This window comes from Chiloscyllium punctatum, chromosome 10, assembly GCF_047496795.1.
Source record: "Chiloscyllium punctatum isolate Juve2018m chromosome 10, sChiPun1.3, whole genome shotgun sequence".
Lineage (NCBI taxonomy): Eukaryota > Metazoa > Chordata > Chondrichthyes > Orectolobiformes > Hemiscylliidae > Chiloscyllium > Chiloscyllium punctatum.
In genome coordinates this window covers 41,235,636-41,260,461 of record NC_092748.1, presented here as the reverse complement: position 1 = coordinate 41,260,461, position 24,826 = coordinate 41,235,636, and the positions used below count along the sequence as shown (strand labels likewise).

General features: G+C 42.6%; 1 long non-coding RNA gene across 4 annotated transcripts in view; it reads right to left on the bottom strand.

Moving 5' to 3' along the window:
- LOC140482064 (uncharacterized) overlaps nucleotides 1-24,826 on the bottom strand; it is a 145,869-nt gene that overhangs the window by 95,724 nt on the left and 25,319 nt on the right. Inside the window, exon 1 of one of the 4 annotated variants that reach the window (XR_011961652.1) lies at nucleotides 22,342-22,564. The exons of the other annotated variants lie outside the window; for them this stretch is intronic. This is a non-coding gene — a long non-coding RNA (uncharacterized lncRNA). Of the gene's footprint in view, nucleotides 1-22,341; nucleotides 22,565-24,826 lie in introns of those variants that run through there. 4 annotated transcript variants of the gene reach the window in all.

Genomic DNA, 24,826 nt, shown 5'->3' with positions numbered 1-24,826 from the left:
CCCTGAACTCTCACTATATAGCAGTTAATGAACTTTGAAAATGTAATGCACCTACTTTAGCGGTTGTAACTGAAAAAGCACAGGCACCTGACAGGGTTTAACATCTCATCCAACAGACATTACCACCCTAATAAAGCGCTAGAATATTAATCTTAATGTTTGCACTCATCTCTACGTCATTCCGGTGCCAAAGAAGAAAAATCAGGCAATGTGCCATAATGACTACCACTGGTGTCTTTGACATCCATCATTATGAAGTGCTTTGTGGGGTTAGTAATAGCACACATTAACTCCATTTCCTAGATTGCCTTGATCCGCCACATTCACCTACTACCACAATAGCTCCATGGCAGACAAGCACCTCCCTCGACTTAAACTCATCCTGGAACATTTGGATAGCAAGGACACCCATGTCAGACTCCTATTTATTTTCTTTAGCTCTGTCTTCAACACCATAATTCTAACAAAACACATCTCCAAACTCAGAACTAGGACTCTGCTCCCTCCTCTGCAACTAGATCCTTGACTTCCTGACCCACAAACAGCAATCAGTAAATAGTATAATCCTCACACTGGTACTCCACAAGGCTGGAAGATGCCTGCAAGGTACTCAGCCCCTTACTAAATTCCCTGTACACTCACTGTGGCCAAATTGGGCTCTAATTCTATTTACAAATTTGCTGGTGATATCACCACAGTGACAAAACAGAGTACAGGAAAGAGGTAGACAGCTTAGTGGCATTGTGCAAAGACAACAATCTCTCTATCAATATCGGCAAAATGAAGAACCTGGTCATCGACTTCAGGAAATGAATGGTGTTGTGGTGGAGATGATCAGAAACTTCAGGTTCCTAGAAGTAAATATCGTCAATGATTTATCCCTATCTATTCTTGTTGATCCTACAGTCAAGAAAGCACCATCTACTTCCTTAGAAGGCTAAGGAAATTTGACATGCCCACAATGACTCTTACCAATTTTTACAGATGCACTATAGAAAGCATCATACCAGATGCATCACAGCTTGATACGGCAACTGCTCTGCCCAGGACAAGAAGAAATTACAGATTGGTGAACGCAGCCCAATCCAAACCAAAACCAGTTTTCTTTCCATCAGTGCCGTCTACTTCATTGGGTAAGCAGTCAACTTAATCAAAGATCCCTCCCATCCCGGTTACACCCTCTCTATTAACTCATGGATTATGGGCATCTCTGGCTAGGTCAGCATCTTTGCCCTTCCCCAATTGCCAAAAGGGCAGTTAAGAGTCAACCAAATTGCCGTGGGTCTGGAGTCACATGTAGGACAGACCAGGTAAGGATATCAGTTATCTTTCTCTAAAAGGACATTAATGAATCAGATGGGTTTTTCCGACAATTGACAATGGTTTCATGGTCATTGTCAGACTCTTAATTCAAGATTTTTACTGAAATTCCACTATCTGGCATCTAATTTTGGATTAATAACCTACCAATGATACCTCGAGGCCATCGTCTCCCCCGACTCTTCCATCAGAATTTTGAACAGACCTCTCATATTAGAGTTGATCTTTCTCTGCACCTTCTTTCTAACTGTAACACTATATTTTGCATTCTGTTCTATTACCTTGATGTACTTTTCTAAGGTATGATTTGCCTGGATAGCAAATTAAATAATTTGTTTCACTGTATCTCGGTACATGTAACAATAATAAATTAAATCAAAATAAAAAAATGGTTAGACCAGAATCAAGGAGAAAATTACACTAGATGCTAGAATCTGTACTGAAAACAACAAATGCGGGAGATTACATTGGATCAGATAGCATCCATGGAGTCAGAGCAAGCTAATGTTTTGAATTTAGATGACTCTTCATCAGTACTGACCCTCAGCTCTGATGAAGAATCATCTAGACTCGAAACGTTAGCTTGCTGTCTCTCCATGGGTGTTGTCTGACCTGCTGTGATCACCAGCATTTGTTTTCAGTATAGACTAAAATCAACAATTGCCACTCTTAAGGCAGGACTGCTCCTACTGAGACACAAGTAGGATCAGTTGTACCATGTGTAGTTAGGTGGCAGTATGCAGAGATAGTTGAACCTGACATATTTTAGTCAGTGCAGTCCACAAAATACAACTACCCATCAGGGGTTAAGGTTTACATAGCGTATATATACACTGAGTAATTATTTGGACAGGACTCTTGACCAATGACTTTCCTACTTCATCACTTTCCTACTTTTTCTGGTTTTCTCCAATCAAATAAATATAAAAGAAGAAAACATTTCTCAAAATGAAAGTGTTTATACAAACAGTTGAGCACTGGTTGATACATAATTCATGATGAAGGGCATTTGCCCGAAACGTCGATTTTCCTGCTCCTTGGATGCTTCCTGACCTGCTGTACTTTTCCAGCACCACTCTAATCTAGACACTGATACATAATTCATACTGAGTGGTTGCTCAGATTAAATTCTGCAAGGGGTTGCAGCGAAATTCAAACACAACTTAGACATTTATGGTGCTCAGCCGAAAGAAAATGATGGGCTCTAGCAACAATTAATTAAGTCCAGTTTATATCAAGAGCATGTATATTGAATATGTTCATTCAATGGATGGATTGTATAATAAATTTCATACTGAAGTGAATAGACCAGTTAATTTTTGTATTAGGCCAACTTCACATTTAGGCAGAGGTTATATGCACAAAAAAGAGCAGTGACTATTTGGAGGGAAACACTGACAAATACAAACTATTAAAACGGATTGCAAGTTCTCCTAAATGGGGTTGAGTGAGGGTGGGAAGAAAGCTGAATTGTTAAGCCTGTGTTCTTGTAACATTCTGCAGCAATGCAGCATTCGTTGGATTTTGTGGTGGTATTGATGTAAAGTATTGATGGCCGAGTGGTCATGTCGCTGGACTAGTAAACCAGAACCATAGACTAAATGTTCTGAGGACATATTTTTTAAATCCACCATCGCAGATCTGGTGCATCTGGTTTACAAATATTCTTTAGGGAAAGAAATCTACCATCCTTATGTGGTCTGGTCTACATGTGAATCAAAACCCACAGTAACATTGCTGACTGAACTCTAGGCAGTTCAGAATGGGCAATAATTGATCACTTTGCCTTCATCCTATGTATGAATTTAAAAATGCAGTTGGTTAGGGTTTGCCACCATTACTCCACAGAAGCTGGCAGTAATTTCCTAACATTACAAATTAACAGAGTACCACAGAAATTCAGAAGCTGCTGCTAGTAATTCTCTGTTCCTTCAGAGCATGGGCTATTGAAGAACCTGTCCCCATGACTTCAATCAATTTCAGACATCCTGGACCTTCAGAGAAGAAATTCCTTTTTAACTCAATCTTAAATGAGTGAACCCTTCTTCTAAGATGAGGCCCATTGCTCGTACACTCGCTCAAGGGGAAACAACCTTTCCATATTTACCTTTAATAATCTAACACACTGCAATAAGATTGGAATTTAGAAGAGGCAATGAGCACAGGTCCAACTTACTCAACCTCAGTCCCTCCATACCTGGTATCAGTCTGGGTGAACCTTCTCTTGACTATTTCCAATACCAATACATCTTTCCCTAGGTAGGGAACCCAAATGTTCACAATATTCCAGTTGTGGTCTGACTAGTGACTTGTATAGTTTTAGCAAAACAGCCCTCTTTTTAAACACTATTTCCTTGAAATAAAGGCCAACATTCCATTTGATTTCCTCATCACCCACTGAACCTGAATGCTAGCTTTGTGATTCATGATGAGGACTTCCAAATCCCTTTCTTCCACAGCTTTCTGCAGCTTACTTAAATAATATTCAGCTCGTCTATTCTTCCTGATTCAGTGCATACCCGCACATTCCCCTTACCTGCCATGTTTGTGCCCATTTGCTTAAGTTATATCCCTCTACAGACTCTTTGTCTCATCTTCCTCACTTGCTACAGTTCCACAACCATCTTTGTTGTTAAACCTTTCCTCAGTCCATTCCAGCCAGCTTTGCCTTCATTCCTTTGTAAATATCCTTACTTAAGCTTAGCGCTGTTGATTTCCACCTAAGTTTCTCCTCTAGAACTGAATGCTAAATTCTGCATTTCATGGTTACCATTTCCTAGGGGTTCCTTTATTCTGTCGTCATTTATTAAACTTATTTCATTAAACATCACCAGATCCAAAATATGCTGGTCCCAGATTGGATCCTCAACATATTTTTCTAGGGAACTGTCCTGAATAAACTCATTTTTCTCTCATGGTTTTTTCCTGCCACTAATTATCCCAATCTATACAAAGTCACCCATGATTAATGTATTTTGTTATATGCCCTCATTGTCTCTTGATTTATTCTCTAAAGATATTCTCTCATATCCTAAGAAAGACAACTCATCTCAAGACAGCAACCGAACCTATCCATTACATAACAGTATAAAAACACAAGTCTCATGTGACAAGCCAAGACAAAGATTAGGCCAAAAAGCAGATAATAAAAAGAATCACGACAGCATTACCAAACAAAAAAATAGCCACAAAAGGCACAAGCAATGACCAGTTATTACAAAAGAATACTCCATCTATAAAACTACTTCTTTTCCAGAAGAAATGCAGATGTAGGGCAGTGTGTTAGAGCAGCAAACTAAATGCCTACTTATAGTAAGCTTTGAAAATTATACAACACTGGCATTAGAAAAAGACACCCATGCATTCCTAGGGGAAATTAATGCAAATGACTCATTTTTGATAGAACTTGTTTATCTCAATGGGCGTTTCATTAACTTTAAGCTTAATACATGGGCAAATGTCACTGCATTATGATTAAAACAGCAGATCAAAAGCTATGGCTGACAGAACAAAGATAAAACTATATGGTACTTAAGGGGTAACTCTCATGATTAAAAAAATACACAAGAAACTGTGCACCATAAAGAACATAACAATTGTGAATTTATATCTCAATCACAATCAACATTTCTCACTTTTGGGCCTGCATACATGTCTTGACCTAAATGTCTTTGTAGTAACATATTAATCTAATTCTCAGAGACAGCCAACAGAAGCCAGGTTATCCCAAGTCTATTCAATAAGAAGATACTAAAGGAACAATGAATCCAAGAACAAACTATTATTGTCTGAACAGTCAGGGGTAATCAACAGAAAATTTCACTGGGTTTCCCACATTTATGGTAAAACCCAAAAAGGAAGCAAGATCTACTGACATCAACTAATATTGCATTCAAAAATTGTTCCACACTGTCAACTGGAAGGAAAATCTGCATCTATATAGGAATGGAGCAGTTATTTTCCACTCCCGTCCTCACTTAAGAGGTTTAGGATGACAAATCTGCAAAATATGCAAGAAACAGCAAATGCTGACAAAAATGAGCAATATAACCCACTTGAATTCACCAATTACTGACAGCTAAACCATCTGCAGAACAAAATGGTTTTGACAGATTTTAATTTGATGGCAGATGTTGAGATAACGCAAGTTCCCAAAAAAATCATTTCAAGTCTCCATCTTCCAGAGTGGAATCATCAGCACCAGTGATAGAGCTGAATTTTGACAGTGAAAGTCTTTTTCCTAGGATGATGTGTACAAGGGGGCATAACTACAAATTGAGGAGAGATAGATTTAAGACAGATGTCAGGGGCAGGTTCTTTACGCAGAGAATGGTAAGGGCATGGAATGCCCTACCTGTAGTCAACTCAGCCACATTAGGGAGATTTAAACAATCCTTAAATAAGCACATGAATGATTTTGAGATAGTGTAGGGGGACGAGCTGAGAATAGTTCACAGGTCGGTGAAACATCGAGGGCTGAAGGGCCTGTTCTGCGCTGTATTGTTCTATGTTCTATGTTCTAATCCAAGTAAGCAATCCTCCAGTACCATGACTGAGTACAGAGAAATATCTGATGCACCTGTACAAAAACCACAGGAGGTGAATGAAGACATTAAACCTAAATCAAGAATTTGAAATAAAGAGTTTACCTACTTCACCACATATCAAAAGACTGACAATAAAGATTTCCTTGTACAAAACGAAGATGAGCTACATACAATTTCACGAAAGCCTGACCAATGTCTACAAATTCAGGGTACAGGAAATAAAAGGGAAAAATTACCAGGCTCCAAAATCCATGATACAGCAAAGAAGAAAGTAATTATTTCCACCAAGCAACTGTCTTCCACAATGATAGTTTATGAGACTGAAAGGTGACATTATGGGAAAAGATTCATCAGGTAGCAAGACACTGTTATCAGAAGCAAGGACAGAATGGGACACCCACCACTCACTGGGGAAGAAGTCCCATCCTCTGAAGTTGCTGGCTGATCCAATTGCCACTAATCCTCTGTCATTGATGGGGTAAAAGGGTCCACTTAGGTTACAATTATAGAGGATCAATGATAATTGAGCCTAAATAAGGAGAGGTTCCTATCTTAATAGATAGTTATTCCACGATTTCAATTAGGCACATATTGTATTAGTCCATTTGAAACTGTAACCAACATGATAAGGAACTTGGACTGGGCCTTTGGAAACAGTAACAGTAGTAGGGAACAGTTCCTACCAGAGAGCCAGAAGGCCTGGGTTTAAGGTGAAAAACAGACAGGAGAAGTAACCTTTTCACGCAGAGGGTGGTGCATGTATGGAATGAGCTGCCAGTGTAGGTGGAGGAGGCAGGTACAATTACAACATTTATTGGACAAATTGAGTTAGGTCAGATTGTGATGTCTGCTCAGCATAGATGAGTTGGACCAAAAAGTGTTTCTGTGCTGTATAAGTCTATAAACTTACAACTCTGTGACATAACATCTCTGAACAGGTTGATTAAATTATCAAGAAGGACAGTTGGGGATATCACTCTGCACCCAATGTCATCCTAAAATGCTTTATCTTATACCCACCAAGCATCCTTAGATTGGGTAGAGTTTCATGTAGTGTCCCGAAAAGTTACTTTATACATTTCCCCCACCACTCCCAGCCTCTTTCCAAGTAGTTAACATTCGTACATTCACATGTACAAATTACACTTACCATTCCCCATCTAACCGAAGTCTCTGATTTCACAAATTCAGGTTATGTAGAAGTCTTCACAAAACTCTAGAAAATGCTTTCTTTGGAAAGATTGGCAAATCTTTATCTTGAGGATTGTTAACTTTTATTCTGTTCTTGATCTGGTGTTGTTTATACACTGTCACTTCATTTGAGGACTTTCTTTCTGTTCGATGTTCTTGATTGAGGAGATTATTTCTATTAACTGTTAATGGTTGGTCCATTACCTTCTCTGGATGATCATTAATCTCCAGGCGACTTTCACAGCGAAGGTCTTCCCCGCTAACTCAGGTCACTTTGCGCACAAGGAGATACACAAATCGCGTGCATCTACATACAATGAATCTTGAGGCTCTTTGCTTTCTTTTAGTGCTCATTTACTTTGTATTTGGAAGTTGCCTGCGTCTGTTTTAGCAGAGAGTGAGGATGGCAGGTTTTTTTGTAGTTCTGAATACTAAACAGTTAAAGGAGGTGGACATAGCGCTGTTTGGCAGAGTACTGTGCCAATGTCACATGTAACATGTATCAGCAGCTTATGTGGCAAACACAATGCAAATGCTTCAACCAGTGACTAAGTCTGAAAGTCAAAAGGGACCAATGCTTAGTAGACTGAAAAAGCTTTTGTCAGTCAGGGGGTGCCACTACACTCAGTCAAGGCACTTAGCAAGTGCCAGTTCAGGGAGTTGACCACAGTCATTCAGGCACTTGGTCCTACAGATTGTGGGAATCACTATCCTTGGAGTTAGGGGACTGGATAACAGTCAGCCCTGCAGGTCAAAAGTAATCAGTTTGGGGATTACAGTCAGGGTGTGATGGAGTGTCACATCCAGGGATTGCATTGTTCTCAATCAGGGCTGTTTTGTCAAGTTACACAGAGGGATTGAGCCAAGTTAAATCCTGGGGTTTGGGCATTAATGGACAGGCGACAATCCACGGAGTCTTGGTCAAACATGATTCCCTACACGTCGTTGGGGCTTTCTGCCTGCTTAGCATGATGGTGAGGTGCAATATCGATTACCAATGTCTGTCCCCAGCTGTACACAACATTGTAAAATCGGTGCAGGTTCAAGGGATGCCATTGTTTTGGTAGGTATTTGCTTCATAGTGGTTTGCTGTGTGAACAGCACGTGGTAAGATAGGGTGGAATTCAAGTGTGAGCGATGCCATAGAGGTGGGTAATTAATCTGGCAAGTTTGATAATATGTAACAAGAAAACCCACCAACCTCAGGGCAAAAAGCCTTCAAAAATACTCAATGAAACTTGGACTTATCCAAAAAAAAGTATAGGTTCACCCGTTATACATTACTGAGGTCTACTTCATTGTTCTTGGTTTGTAAAGCTTGGTTAGACTCTGCAGATGGAATTTGCCCAGCCAGTTGCAGAATATGTTACAACCCCCAAAAAAACAGAAGAGGTTGAACTGAAATTTCAACATGACTTTTCTCTTTTCCAGTTTTTCCTGGAATGGGCTATAGGCAGGGGGGAACCCAAAGGATTTGTAGGAACACAACTGAGGTACTTGAAAAGGCCTTAAAGATGGAATTTTCAAATTTCTCAACAGCGCCCATGTTTCATACTGTTTCAATGACTTGCCAGAATGGGGAAAGCAACTGCACAGGCTGAACACACCACAGAGTGAATCTGACCTGTTATAAATCAACAGGAAAAGGTGAAACTAGAGAAAATCTCTGGTCAGCCACAGAGAAAAGGCTTGCGCTGATAGCAGCAGGTCCTTCCTCTTAAAACCACAAATTTCATTAGGGACTATTGTATGAGGACCTGAAAAATTTAACTGACATCACAAAACATGCAGTCATGCAGTCATCAGGAAATGACCAACTGTACGTGGGAGGAGATAATGTGCTGTATCAGTTTCAGTGATTCTTATTCGTGTTTACAGAAATGAAGCTAAAGAGCTGGTGTATATTTATTCCTAAATTGTTCCAGATTTCTCACAGGAGACAATCATGTATGTTAGATTTAATGTGTAATGAATCTTTACTGTTTAATCAAGGTAGTCTGTCTTCTACCTTAGTATCATGTGGGCATTCTTTCCCCACATCGTACCAATAGTATACACTAATACCAATAAGGACGCTTGTAGTGCATTGGTATTGTCCCCTACATCTGAGTTAGGAGGTCCAGGTTCAAGACTCCCCTGTTCCAGGGATGTGTAATAACATATCTGAATGGGTTGATGAGAAAATACTTCAGACTTACACCAGAAAGAAAGATTGGTGACAGTGAATCTACCCAAGATATCTCAGGTAACTCTGGCAGAAACTGAAATTCACAATAAACTGGCAACCATGGCATATAATGTTATAAGGACAAAAACTTGGTGCAATGTACTGTAGATTAAATATCTTGGACACCAGAGAGGGTAATTTCACCTTATTGCATGTGGCACTTCTATGTGGAGGTTTCATGGTGTGAAGCCTGCACTCTCCCTTACAGAAAGCCCCACTAGATTGCATGTCAATCAGGCAGCAGACTGGCTTTCTACTACAACTTTAGGAGATAAAAGGCATGAGGTCAAGGTGAACCGAGAAGAAATAGGATTGTAAAGGTAGCAGATTATAAAAATTAATATAATCGAGGACAATCATTCAACATGAGTGACAAGTTAATGCTAAATGGCAAGATGAGAGCTAATGCAGCCTCTGGGCCACCCCCAGCTCTTCATCAGCAACAGCTTGCCATGCTGTCAATCTACTGATCTCCAGAGCTTCTCCCTCCATTATGTTAGGGTCGCTGTGGTTGCAGTTCCACTCAGCCTGCTGGTCCTATCCCTCTCCTTCAACAAGAAGCACTTTTCTTCTTCAACAAGAAAAGGCAGAGAGATACAAGGGTGAGGACTCAGGATGCACATTCAAGGAGAGTGACTATTAGGAATGGGAAGAAGAGGGCAATAGATTGAATGGGAGGGCGAGTATTATCCGTTGAGTTGGAGATTTGAGCAGAAAGCTGAAGAGAAAGGAATGAGAAAGAGACTTCAAGGTGTGTTGGTCAGGAGAGTATTATGTGGAAGAATGCTAGAGAGGGGAGTGTGTGATGGTTGCCATTTGAGAGTACCAGCATACTCATCTGGCCAGACTTCATGATGTTTTTATGGTACTGGATCCAGGTACTTTGCACTACAGTTGGGGAAAGCAAGGGTAACAAGGAATGGGCAGGAAAGTGAATGTGAGGAATGTCAGATCAGGCACAAGGGGCTGAATGGCCTGCTCCTAATCCGTTATGGTCTCATGGTCTCATCAATTTCTGACAGTTCAGTAAAAACTGAAACCTGCTTGGTAAGGGTAGTTGTCCTCTTCCAATTGTTTTCAGGGAAGAAAACTCCTCTCAGCATCCTCACTGTTGGAATAATCAGTTCCAGGGGCACACTCCTGAACAGTTAGTGGTTCTCTGAGCACTTTGACAGTGCCAAACCTGTGCCTTTGCATCATAACCCTACACTTTGTTTCTAATTAAATAATCATCCAATGCCCTCTTGAATGTCTCAGTTGACTCTTCCTCTTCTTCAACTGCAGGCTTGACAGGAAAAGTTTTATATATCTTGCAATGGCTTTAAAACTGTGCCCTCTGGTTCTCAAATCGGTTTACATGTGGGAACTGTTTCTCTGTATTTACTTTGTCCAGATCCCTCAGTATTTCGTAAACATCTTAAAAGGAAAACATTTTTAGGTATTTTTTTACAAAATTACAAAACTAGTACAAAATAGCATAACTACTTTACAATATATTAGCAACAACAATATAAATAAACAGGCTACTAATCGACACTACAAACTACCAAAACACAGAAGAGGATATATATATATATATATATATATAAAAGAAAGCTCTATATATAAAATAGAAGCTACAGTATGGTAAATAACTAACAAAAAGGAATAAACAAACAAACAAACAAACATTCAAAATAGAACTATACCAAGTCATAACAAGATAGCTTAATTTACATTCAATAAAGTTATAACAGTCAACACACTCTCATCACAGCTCCCCATCAGTGGGAGCAACAGTGAGCAGATCTGGACTTATACGGGATTCTTCTTCCCAGGGGTCCCCAAACCAACAGACATCATCCTCACAGCTAGACAAAGGCCCTAGATAATATAACTGATACATCTACATCGACATAACTCAAGAAGGGCCGCCATGTTCTATAAAACAATTCAGTTTTCTGCTGCTCCATATTCATAAGTAAGTCCAGGGGAATATGATCCATAACTATCCTATGCTAATTTGAGTGTCCTGAGAGACTTTCCGATATCCAGCTCACTAAAATGTTTTTCCTCGCACAAAAAGAGAGGATAGTAAACAGTTTTTCCCATGTACATCTAGAGAGGGAAAGTTTGGAAAACCCAAAAGGAGAGACACCGGATCCAACCCAATCTCAGTTCCCAAAATCTTTGCCAAGGCGCTCACTACTTTGTCCCAGTACCTGCGGATCTTGTGGCCTGTCCACAAACAACAAGTGAGAGTACCGACTTCTATTTTGCACTAAGGGCACATTGGGGACGCTCCTATCTTAAACTTTGCAAGCCGTTCTGGTGCCATGTGAGCCCTATGAAATATCTTCAATTGAACAGCTCGAGTCCTATTACAAATAGAGATCTTCCTAGCATTTACCCAGATGTCCTCCCACATCTCTGAGGAGATTTCCACCCCTAATCTTGAGTCCAGGTTTTATGTAGTCATTCCATGTCCTTTGACACATTATTACCTAGCAAGTGATAGAGGACTGACTAAGGGACACCCACTGGCCAAATACTTTCCGCATCACATCCGATTTATAAGGATTAACCATCAATATGGTCTCTTTTTGCATAAAGTCTCGTAGTTGAAAATATCAGAAGAGGTCCTTGGAAGGTAGTCCGAACTTCTGACACAACTGTTCGAAGTACATCATGACCTCCCCATCTTTAAATCTCCCAAGCAGGAGACTCCTTTAGATTTCCAAAGTTTAAAGCCAGCGTCTATCAAACCTGACTGAAATCCCAACATTCCCACTTTAGGAGTGAAGGGGGAGGGTTTTGTAAATTACCCTCACCCTGTCGCATCATCCTCCAAGCTTTGATTGTGTTTAGGACAATCGGGCTTTTACAATGATCCATGACAGTTCTCATCTTGTCCATAAACAACAGGTTGATGAGGGGGCATTTTGCCTGGGAAGCCTCGATGTCCAACCAAATTGATTATGGAGGCCCAATCAGCCAAACATGATAGCAAGGACCTCAGTTGGTACTTCTTACAGTCTGGGAAATCTAGACCCCTCCTTTTCTTGTGAGAGCTAAAGTTTATCTAATTTGATAAGGGGCTGTCTATATCGCCAGATAAAAGATCTAGGCCAGGCATAAGGCCTACGCAGCGGTTACCTCGGCAATATCAAAGGAAGAATTCTCATGGGGTATAATAGGCGAGGAAGAACATTCATTTTGACCAAAGCTATCCTTCCCAACCAGGATATCAGAAGGCCTTCCTAGCGCCAAGGGTCCTGCCTTATTTTCTCTAACAACTGCACATAATTTACATAGCTGATCGAAAGCCGGGATAATAAAGAGACCCAAGTTCAGAAAAACCTCCCTGTGACCATCGAAAGGGGAAATGAGTTCCATTTCCATTGTTGGATGTGCTGGTAAGACCTCCTACCAGCATGGCTTCTGTTTTCATGAAATTAATTTTGTACCTTGAAAACACACCAAATAAATTAACCACTTGTATTAAGCGGGGCACAGATGTCAATAGGTCAGTTAAGAAAAGGACATCATCTGCATAAAGAGTAATTCTATGCTTGCCTGATCATACCTCCAGGGCCGTTATGCTGCGGTCCATCCGAATGGCCAGTGGTTTTGTCCCTAGCGTGAATAATAGTGGCGAAAGAGGGCACCCTTGGCAACAACCTCTGCCAACACTAAAATTATCTGTTCTCATACCATCAGTAAGTACCGTTGCTTTCAGATCACTATATAGCACTGTAACCCATTTGGTAAAACCTCTCCAAGGCCAAACCGTTCCATAATATAAAAAAGATACAGCCATTCCAGCCGATCGAATGCTTTTGTCTAGGAAAACGATCAAGCCCAGTATTGTGCTTTACTGGCATACTCGCACCATATTTAGTGCTCTTTTAATATTATTAGTAGACCTATGACCCGTAACAAGGGAGATCCAGTGGATGTAGTATACCTGGACTTTCAGAGAGCCTTTGATAAAGTCCCACGTAGGAGGTTAGTGAGCAAAATTAGGGCACATGGTATTGGGGGCAAAATACTGACTTGGATTGAAAATTAGCTGGCTGACAGGAAGCAAAGAGTAGCGATAAACTGGTCCCTTTCAGAATGGTACCAGTGGGGTACCACAAGGTTTGGTGCTGGGACCGCAGCTGTTTACAATATACATTAATGATATAAATGAAGGTATTAAAAGTAATATTAGCAAACTTGCTGGTGACACAAAGCTGGGTGGTGGAGTGAAATGTGAGGAGGACGTTATGAGAATACAGGGTGACTTGGACAGGTTAGGTGAGTGGACGGATGCATGGCAGATGCAGTTTAATATGGATAAGTGTGTGGTTATCCACTTTGGTGGCAAGAACAGCAAGGCAGATTACTATCTAAATGGGGTCAGGTTAGGTAAAGGGGAAGTATGATGAGATCTAGGTGTTCTTGTACATCAGTCAATGAAAGCAAGCATGCAGGTACAGCAGGCAATGAAGAAAGCTAATGGCATGCTGGCCTTCATAACAAGAGGAAGTGAGTATAGAAGCAAAGAGGTCCTTCTGCAGCTGTACGGGGCCTTGGTGAGACAGCACCTGGAATATTGTTACATGATTAGATTAGATTAGGTTAGATTACTTACAGTGTGGAAACAGGCCCTTCAGCCCAACAAGTCCACACCGACCCTCCAAACAGCAATCCACACAGACCCATTCCCCTACATTTACCCATTCACCTAACACTATGGGCAATTTAGCATGGCCAATTCACCTAACCTGCACATTTTTAGACTGTGGGAGGAAACCGGAGCACCCGGAGGAAACCCACGCAGACACGGGGAGAAGGTGCAAACTCCACACAGACAGTTGCCTGAGGTGGGAATTGAATCCGTGTCTCTGGCACTGTGAGGCAGCAGGGCTAACCCCACGGTGCAGTTTTGGTCTCCAAGTTTGAGGAAGGACATTCTGGCTATTGAAGGAGTGCAGCATAGGTTCACAAGGTCAATTCCCGGAATGGCAGGCCTATCATATGTTGAAAGATTGAAGCAACTGGGCTTGTATACACTTGAGTTTAGAAGGATGAGAGGGGATCTGATTGAGATGTATGAGATTATTAAAGGATTGGACACTTTGGAGGCAGGAAGCATGTTCCCGCTGATGAGTGAGTCCAGAACCAGAGGACACAGTTTAAAAATAAGGGATAGGCCATTTAGAACAGAGTTGAGGAGAAACTTCTTCACCCAGAGACTGGTGGATATATGGAATGCTCTGCCCCAGAAGGCAGTGGAGGCCAAGTCTCTGGATATATTCAAGAAAAAGATGGATAGAGCACTTAAAGATGGTGGAATCAAGGGTTATGGGGATAAGGCAGGAACAGGATACTGATTGTGGGTGATCAGCCATGATCATAGGAATGGTGGTAGTGGCTTGAAGGGCTGAATGGCCTACTCCTGCACATATTGTCTATTAACAAACCCCGTCTGGTCCTCTTATGATAAATGGCAATACCCTCTCCAGTATAAATGCCAGCATTTTCGACAGGCTTTTAAAGTCCACATTCAATAAGGATATAGGCCTGTATGAAGTACAGTCTCCTGGGGCTTTCCCTTTCTTGAGAATGAGACAGATATTTGTTTCTCTCAAAGAGGACGGGACGCTACCCTGACTGAATGAATAGTTGTACATGTCCATAAGAGGTCCAGCCAGTTCATCTATAAACTCTTTATAGAACTCAGTTTGGAATCCACCTGGCCTGGGCGCTTTACTGCACTGGAGCAGCCTCTCCGCCTCCTGCACTTCCTGACTTGTCAAAGGGGCACTCAAAAAGGACACCTGTTCCTAGGTTACACCCAAGAGGTCCAAGTTCTTTAAGAAAGACTCCATCTTCCTCATTCTATCCTCTCAGTCCTCTGACTGATACAGCTCAAAATTGAACTTTCTAAATGCTGCATTGATCTTTTTAGGATCACAGGTCAAAGTGCCAGCACTCTCTCTAATAGATGTAACAGACTATGTAACAGGTATGCTAAAACTTGCCAGAAAGAAGGCGGCTCCCCAGTCTATCGCCGTACTCAAAAAGTCTCTGCTTCGCAAACAGTTATCTTCCTCTTTGCTGTTTGAGTAAGTGCAGCATTCAAAGTACCCTGAGGGCTGTAATCCATTGTAATTTGGCTATGGACTGCCTACCAACATACGCTGACTCAGCTGCATTCAGGTGAGTCAGATGTCGTTGTTCTCCCCTCTGTCATTTCCGGATTGCAGAATACGAGATAATCAAGACTTGCGCATAGCCTCCTACATCATCAATGTGTTGCTGGCCGTACCTAAGTTAATATCCCAGAAAACTTTAAATTCCTGTGAAAAGTATTCTATAAACTTACTATCTTTCAGTAGGAAAGGGTCCAATCGCCAGTGCCGGGAGTCCATCTCATCACCACCAGCCTTAACCTCCATATACACTGCCGCGTGGTCAGAAACAGTTATATTCTCTATTTTGCAGGACAGTACCGAGTTCAAAAAGGTCGAAGGGACAAAAAAAATCAATTTTGATATGGCACTTATGTGGGTTAGAATAAAAGGTAAAATCTCTACCCTCAGGGTGAAGACATCTCCACACGTCTACCAGTCCCAACTCCCTATTCAAATCCACCAACTGCCTAGACTGCAGAGACATACCCGCAGAGCTCCTCGGTATCCTATCCACCTCGGGATCAATGATACGGTTGAAATCTCCTCCTATAATTGTATAACATGCCCCAGGGGCCATCAATCTGGAGAGCACAGCCGTTACAAATTTAAAAGGATGTGCTGAAGGGCAATATACATTCAAAATCCCATACTACTCTCCATATATTAGAGCTTTAAGTATTATAAACCGCCCGGACTCATCCTTTATTTGGCTTAACATTTGAAATGGAAGATTCTTCCGGATAAGAATGGCCACTCCTCTACTTTACGAGTCGAAAGATGAGAAGAACACCTGGCCAAATCCTCTCTGCCGCAACTTCAAACGCTCCTTGTCAGTTAGGTGCGCTTCCTGTAATAGGGCTACATCAACCTTCTCTTTTTTAAGACTTGACAATATAGTTTTCCTTTTAATTGGTGAGTGACTCCCTTTAACATTCCAGGTGCACCATTTAAACGAATGCTTAGCCATGATCATTCAAGAGAGTCCAAGACCCCCCAGGAGGAAAAACCCCACTCATACAGTACTGAGTAAAGGGCATAAACAATTCACAGATTTAAAAATACAACCTTTAAAACTACTACATTAAAACTGCTAAAAATTACTCCTATGTAGTAACAACATAAAACATAAATAAAAAGAGACTTTCCCCTTGTCCACAGGGGGCAGTCATACCATCCAATAATCCCACCCTGACTCCTTCCAGCTGGAGCCATGCCCCAACCCCAGACATCACAAACGGATACCAATATCTTATAACAAGGAAGTTAAAGGTGGGTACCCAACCCATCCCTTCCATACTACTACCTTAGGCATTCTTGGCAAAGCAGCAACATGAGATAAAATATGTAAAATTATAATCCTAACATATATTAAAAGGCAAAGTCAAAAACACCCCCCAACAACCAAGTAAATCAACCAGAATACAAATAAAAATAAGAAAAAGAAATTAAAAAGTGGTGGGGGGGCAAGATAGGTAAAATAGAATAATTGTCCATACAATTCAGGACATTCAGTTTAGAGCATCCAAAAATTCTTTTTCCTTTTCCAGCGATCCAAAGCTAAACACAGACCCGCCGTGGCTGAAGTGCAGTGTTGTCGAATATCTCATGGAGTACTGAATATTCAGATTCCTCAGACGCTTCTTTACCTCGTCAAAATCACAACCGGGGAGAAGTCCTGAAAAAGCGTTATTCTTTATCCCTTGTGCACCATAGCCTGGGGATCCGTCCCCAGTGCTCTGGAGGCCTCCAGCAACATTTGTTTGTCTCTATAATGTTGGAGTTGCACTAGGACCAGACGGGGGCGTGAGTCCGATCTGGGCCTGTGCACTGCGACCTGGTGGGCCCACTCGACCCGCACCCGGCCTACCTCAGACTCCAGCCTCAACAGTTTCTCTAGAAATTAGATTACTTACAGTGTGGAAACAGGCCCTTCGGCCCAACAAGTCCACACCGACCCGCCGAAGCGTAACCCACCCATTCCCCTACATTTACCCCTTTACCTAACACGGGCAATTTAGCATGGCCAATTCACCTGACCTGCACATCTTTGGGACTGTGGGAGGAAACCGGAGCACCCGGAGGAAAGCCATGCAGACACAGGGAGAATGTGCAAACTCCACACGGTCAGTCGCCTGAGTCGGGAATTGAACCCGGGTCTCTGGCGCTGTGAGGCAGCAGTGCTAACCACTGTGCCACCGTGCCGCCCAGTTGTGGCAGCCTGTTGCTCCGCCCCTCTGACATGCTGCCAGAGAGTCTGAATCTCCAAGATCATGCTTTTGCAGCATGACTGAGATCGATTCGCACCTTGCCCAGGTGTCTTCCATCGATGGATTGATCCTCTCTCAGAATTTTATAAACTCCAAGACCAACCTCACCTCTGTAGGTAAGTCCTGCAGTGTGGCTGCAGATGCCACAGTGTGGCTGCAGTGTGGGGGTTGGGGGGGGGGTCCTGTCTGTTGCTGGTCTCATGCCCCTTTGCCTTTAATCATGTTAGAGTGCACCAAACTGCTCAAGTTTGGTGCAAAATGACTATAGCAGCGAGGACAAAAAACTATTTTTAGCAATTTAAGAGGTGCAGGGAGGGTAGGCGTCCCACTTTATTTGGGTCCTGGGTACAGCTCAGCAAACCTGGACCTACTGGGCTGTCATCTTGAATACCCCCAGAAATATCTATTAAATCTTCCCTCAGCGTTATCTTCTCCAAGAGAAACAATCCCACTCTCCAATATATTCTCACAACTGTCGGGTCTCATTCCCGGAACCATTCTTGTAAACCTCTTCTGCATTCTGTCCAATTCATTCATATTTTTCCTGAAGTGTGGCATCCTGAAATGTAGACAATACATCTGAGGCCTGTACGAGTTCAGCATAACCTCCTGCTCATGTTCTCAATGCCCCTATTAATGAATGCTAGGATACTACATGCCTTGTTAAAAGCAACGCGCTCTCTATCCTGCCACATTTAATGATTTTCCTACTTACATACTTGGGATGCTCTACTTCTACACGCTGTTTAGAATAGTACTCTTATTGTTATATCATAACTCATGTTCTATGAGTCAGTTGCCATGACTTCCATCCATTATGCAGCTCTTTACTCCCTCACACTGATTTGTTCTGAAAATCCTACTGCCACGGGTTGATTGGGTCTATTCAAGATTATTCCTTGGTACCTGAGGCTGTGATGCCTCCTGACCTCTGAATTTCCAGGGGATGCAGAGGTGAGATGCTAATTAGTTTCCAGGTGGGGAAGGACCATAGTGAACACACGAATCAATGAGCTGTGCTCATGATCCAAAAATGGTCCCTTCACTCTGGCTTGTTCCCAAGAGACCATCTCCACGCCTTGGCCACATTCCAGCCTCAGTGGAGGCAGAGGGGCTTCATGAAGATGAAAACATTTGACAGTGGTGTTTATATGCCTTCAGCGAATGAACTTTTCACCTCTTGTGGGCGGGTAGCCTTCCCCTCCCTAACTCAGGCTATTCTAAAATAGTCCCGAGACTGAAATATACGGTAACAGGGAATCACCAAGCAGCCCTCTCACCTCCCCCTCCCCGCCAAATGACATTTTGGCTTTAAGTCGCTGCTCAAAAGCATAGAGAAACCTCTGAGCAGCCATCAGCAAAATGTAAGTCACTATTGTCCCAGAAGCTTCTCTCTCATTCAGAAGAGTCACCTGGTAGTGAGTTTAACCTGGGGGTTCGCACACCACAGATGCGGGGCAAGGTTAAAAGGCAAGAACCTCAGCCAATAGGGGAACTGAATCTGTGCCGTTAACATTGGCCTCCATCACAAACCAGTAGCCCACCCAACCTTGCTAACCAACACTATTTCAGCAGAACAGACAGCAAAGCATAATCATTTCACTGCTGACCACAAAATGTTGCTAAGTCTGCAGTTCCCATGCAGTGCAGGGAGATAGAGAAGCATTTGGTTATCTCAGACAATAAGAATATGGACACAGGAAATAAGCATTACATTTGGGCATACCACACAGCTGAACAGTACAAATGAACAGCATGAATCAGATAGAATAATATTGGCAAAGGTCACCGATTATGCTAATACAGAGCAATATCTTCTATCCTGAAACTCTGGGGACAAGTGGCCTTTATGAGCTTTGAGTAACTAAATTGTAAACCTGCTCTAAAAGAAAAGGTTTATGATTCAATTGCACAGAGGAAATTTCTCTCTTTAGCCTCAGGCCCAAGCCATCATCTGTTCTTCAATCCTAAATACCTTCTAACAGTGAGCAAGAGGAGATAGTGGGGAAATGGAAATATAGCAGCTTGTGTCAGATTCTGAAATGCTGCAAACTTAAGTCTAATGTGTTTATTAAAGTGCTCTGACAATCACCTGAGGTATGGTTCACAACAATCCGCAGAAAGCAGCTTCTGTTAATGTCATCAATGTGGCAAGTGACAACTTTGGAACGGTGGAAAAGGAGAATCAGAATCACAGAATTACAGTGCTGAAGACGACTATTTGGCCCAACACACAAAAGTCATGGCTGCCTGAATGAACACAATGTCTTAGTAACAATCTCCTGAAGGGCTTGTTCTGTGCGTATTGTTCCTATCGTTTCCCCACTAACACGATTAGCCTAGATTTTCTGATAAGGATCGTAACACTAGCTTTGATCATGATTGAATCAAAAAAAGGATCTACCTTCCTCCAATTTTTCCAAACGATCTTCCACTGGTGGTTCCATTGTATCTGATGCAGGAATTCTCATTGGGAACAGTGCAGAGAATCTTTCAGACGTCATTTTAGGATATTTCTAAGTTTAAATGTTCCCAACGTTCTTTTCACTAGAATTAGGAATCTGAGTGCAATATAGCCAAGTTTACAGATTTCACAAATATTGGTGAGGGTGACACAATTCACCGTGAGATACACGTTAAGTCTGTGAACAAAATTGTGGGAGATGGATTAAGGTGGGAAATAATTAAGGTTATACACTTGGGCAGGAAGAACAAATGGAGAAAGACTGTAGAATGCTAATAGAATAGATGGATTTGGGAGTCCTCATACATAAATCACAAAAAAAACCTAGCATACACGGCCAGCAGCTCATAGGGAAGGCAAATTGAACTTTGATGTTTACATCAATGAGAATGGAATATAAAAATAGGGGAGTGAACAATTTTTGGATCCCATATCTAAAGAAAAGTATATTGGCATTGGAGACAGTTTACAGAAAGTTCATTCAGCTGACACTAGGTATGGAGAGATTGTCTTATGAGAAGAAGTGAGGAGGTTGGGCCTGTACACACTGAAGTTCAGAAGAATGAGAGTTAACCTTACTGAAACATACAAGATTCTTAAGAGATTTGATAGCGTATTCACGGCAAGTTATTTCCCCTTATAAAAGAGTCTAGGGCCAGGGGCATCGTCTCAGAGTAACAGTTTGCACATTTAGGGATAAGGAGGAATTTCTTCTCCCTAAGGGTAGCCAATCTGTGGAATTCTTTACCACAGAGAGTAAGTGAGGCTGGGTCACCAAGAAAATACAAAGCTGAGACAGACTCTTTGAATGGCACAACAGACTTAATGGGCTAAATGGCCAAATTTTATTACTGTGATTGAATGGGTGACTGTGCAGATGTGTAAGGGGTAGTGTGGTAGCTGGAAAGATGCCAGCTGGATAATATGGCAGAAGGTTTAGATTAGATTAGATTCCCTACAGTGTGGAAACTGGCCCTTCGGCCCAACCAGTCCACACCGGCCCTCCAAAGAGTAACCCACCCAGACCAGTTTCCCCTCTGACTAATGCATCTAACACTATGAGCAATTTAGCATGGCCAATTCACCTGACTTGCACATCTTTGGACTGTGGGAGGAAACCGGAGCACCCGGAGGAAACCCACGCAGACACGGGGAGAATGTGCAAACTCCACACAGACAGTCACCCAAGGCTGGAATCGAACCTGGGTCTCTGGTGTTGTGAGGCAGCAATGCTAACCACTGAGCAACCGTGCAGCCCATAGGATATTAAGATGGCAGATGGATAGGTGGCATGGTAGTGTGCAAGTTTTCTTAAACACCCAGTTTTGTTCAACATGAAATAGCATTGTTCTTTAATCCCCACGTTAATAGGATTTTCTGGGGAATACCTACATCCACATTTGTCTTGGAGGGGTTGGTTCAGCTCAGTTGGTAGATGGCTGGTTTGCGATGCCAACACTGAGACGTGGTGAGCCTCAGGTTAAACCATCACCAGTCACTTCTCTAATAAGAGAGCAGCCCTATAGTCTGGTAAGACTATGGTATCATTATGTTTGAGTACCCATGCCAAACAACATTTGCTCAGAACCTCACTGGAGGAAAGTGATTAAAGAAACTAACTGGAGAAGCTCTTTGGATGACGAATCAATAATTGTTTCAGATAGATTATTGGGGTGTATATCGGCATCCTGCAAGTGAAAATCAAATTTGCATGAAAAAGCATGAATGGATGTGTGATTCACCCTTGTTCAATTATTTGCGAACAGTGGTAACAAGTTCTCCAAGAATTAGTTTTCACCTTGGAAATACAAGGAATAGTGTTCAATTATCTCAGCTGTAATTACAGGCTGCTGGCATCACACGGTGCAATCCAGCACATGAGCTGGTTAATGGGTGTACCCTATAGGTAGTTCTCCTTGAACACTTGCGTTCCTTTGCAACACTGTTTTAGAAAATCATGCAATATTAATAAAGGGGCTTATGGAAAAAAAAGTGTTATGTGATCCACCAAAAATATCAGTTAAAAAAATCAAAACAAAACTAATAGTTAGCTGAACACAAATGATCACACAGTCTAAGTAAATCTTTAAATCATATATTTTAATTAAATAATACAGTAAATTTAACACTAACACTAAAATCACTGACTACAGTACTGTACCTTTCACAAAGAATTTCACAAGAAAGTGCACAAACCAATTGATGCCAATACAGAATTCCAGTCCTCAACATCCTCCCCCGGTTTGAAATAAAGCTCCATCTAAACGTAGACTACAATTCCCAGTTTCAAGCTAAGTTTCAAGGTTTGCTGTGCTGATTGCATTCCTGTTTTAGCTGAACACATTGAATTTGCATTTTGCAGACAGAGGATCCTGAGGCTGGGTTTTGCTGTTCAAGTGTGCTGGGGATGGAATTGTGGAACAGCAAGCAGGGGTTCACTTTATAACAAGGTCTGCAATTCACCAATCACATTACAGCCAAGTCACGTTTAACAAGCACGTGTTGTAGAGAACTACCTGTATTTGTACTATTTGTACTCATTAGCTTTGACTACTATATCATTGCATACAGACACACCACAGAAGGGCCACACTGTCTCTAGTTGAAACAGTCTCAGTGATGCAATCTGCTGGGTATATTTGTTACCTTGACAACCATTGGGCAATACATGTGCTATAGCAGGCATGCTTACACAGGGGACACTTAAGATGTGTATAATTATTGATCTGTCAAGAGCCACAGCTTAATTGTAAATCAAGGCTTTCAGCTTTTAGATTTTTATGGAGCCTCCATGTAAAAACACTGACAGCCTCAGAGTGTGGTAATAACAGGAGTGAAATTTAGTGCAACATTTATGATCGCTTCCTGACTTGGTGCCAAGTTGCATCCAAGAGGTTTTGCTCTTTACTCATTCTCCTCACCCACTTTTGAGTTTCCCTTCCTATATTGAAAAGTAGTTGGCCAATTTTCACTTAGCCCCTTCAACATCAAAAAACGAGGCAAGTGGTCCTAAAATGGGCTCATAGACAGCCCATTCCGTTTAGCCGTGCGCTATTTTTAAAGTTGAGAATGTGTTGCTGTAAAAGCTTTTCCAGCACCACACTCTCAACTCTGATCACCAGCATCTCCAATCCTCACCTTCTCCTAGCCATTTTAAAGTGACTATTGCTGCATGATTGAAGCTCATGTTTAATATGAAGATCACTGCACAACAGTGTAGCTCTTGTACTGACTAATTTTGTTGGTAATGCAGTCAAATAGCATAGGACATATTTTAAATTATTTCTTGTGGGACCAGCAACCACCCTATCCTCATTCTTCCAATCATGAATTCTGCTTCCAAGAACGTAGCTTTCTGTCATGCACCAGTCGTGATCCAACAAGCTTCACTGAGACACCAATGTGGGTGAGCAATACATTTGTTCTATTTAAATTAGGTGCAGAGTTGAAATCCTGTTGTGAAATTGGGAGTTCCACCTACCAGCCAGCTAGCCTGACAAGACACTGTGATGTCTTGTTTTGGGAAGGCTCGTCCCATGCCCATCAGGCAGTGGCAAGGTCACCACAGAGCCCACAGTTGGAGTTCCTGAACACAAATTTACCAGTCAGTATGAGGCTGGGTTGGGGGGGGGGGGGCGCTGCGGGGGATCCTCTGGTTGGGGATTGAAGAGTGAGCGCTGTCAGGGTGTCAAGTGTAACAGCACTATGGCTTTAAGAGATGGATTTTGTCCTAGTTTCTTTGAGAGAGATTGGGGGACAGCAGTCTATGAGAAAATAAACAATTCTGAAGCCTTGTGTGTTTTTAAAATCGGAACAACAGAAACAGCCTGATTGGGTGCGGTCAAGTTCCAAACTACAAAACGAGGATTTTTAGTTTTAAAGTTTCCATCAGCAGTTGCTGTTGAGGTCTTGAAGATGTGGAAGCTACTTTTCCCTCAATTACAGCTAAAAGCTAGGGATTCTCAATCTTGGCTGCTGGTCTGCATGTGAGACAGTCTTCTGGATGTGGGAAGGGAGTGGGCAGGGGGCTGTGTTGGACAGGGTTAGGGGCGCGGGGTGGGAGCGGGCGGGAGGAGTGTTGGACAAGGTTGGGGGGTGGGGTGGGAGCGGGCGGGAGGTGGTGTTGGACAGGGTTGGAGTAGGGGGGTGGTGTAGGAGCGGGTAGGAGGCAGTGTTGAACGGGGTTAGGGGGGTGGGATGGGAATGGGCGGGAGGCGGTGTTGGACAGGTTTGGGTGCGGGGTGGGAGCGGGCGGGAGGCGGTGTTGGACAGGGTTGGAGGCGGGGTGGGAGCGGGCGAGAGGCGGTGTTGGACGGGGTTGGGGGCAGGGTGAGAGGGGCGAGAGGCAGTGTTGGACGGGATTGGGGGCATGGTGGGAGCGGGCGAGAGGCGGTATTGGACGGGGCTTGGTTGGGGGCGGGGTGCGAGCGGGCGGGAGGTGGCGTTGGATGGGGTTGGGAGCAGGGTGGGAGTGGGCGGGAGGCGGTGTTGGACGGGGTTAGGGGGCAGGGTGGGAGTGGGCGGGAGGCGGTGTTGGACGGGATTAGGGGGCAGGGTGGGAGTGGGCGGGAGGCGGTGTTGGAAGGGGTTGGGGTGGTGGGGTGGGAGCAGGCGAGAGGCGGTGTTGGACAGGGTTAGGGGGCAGG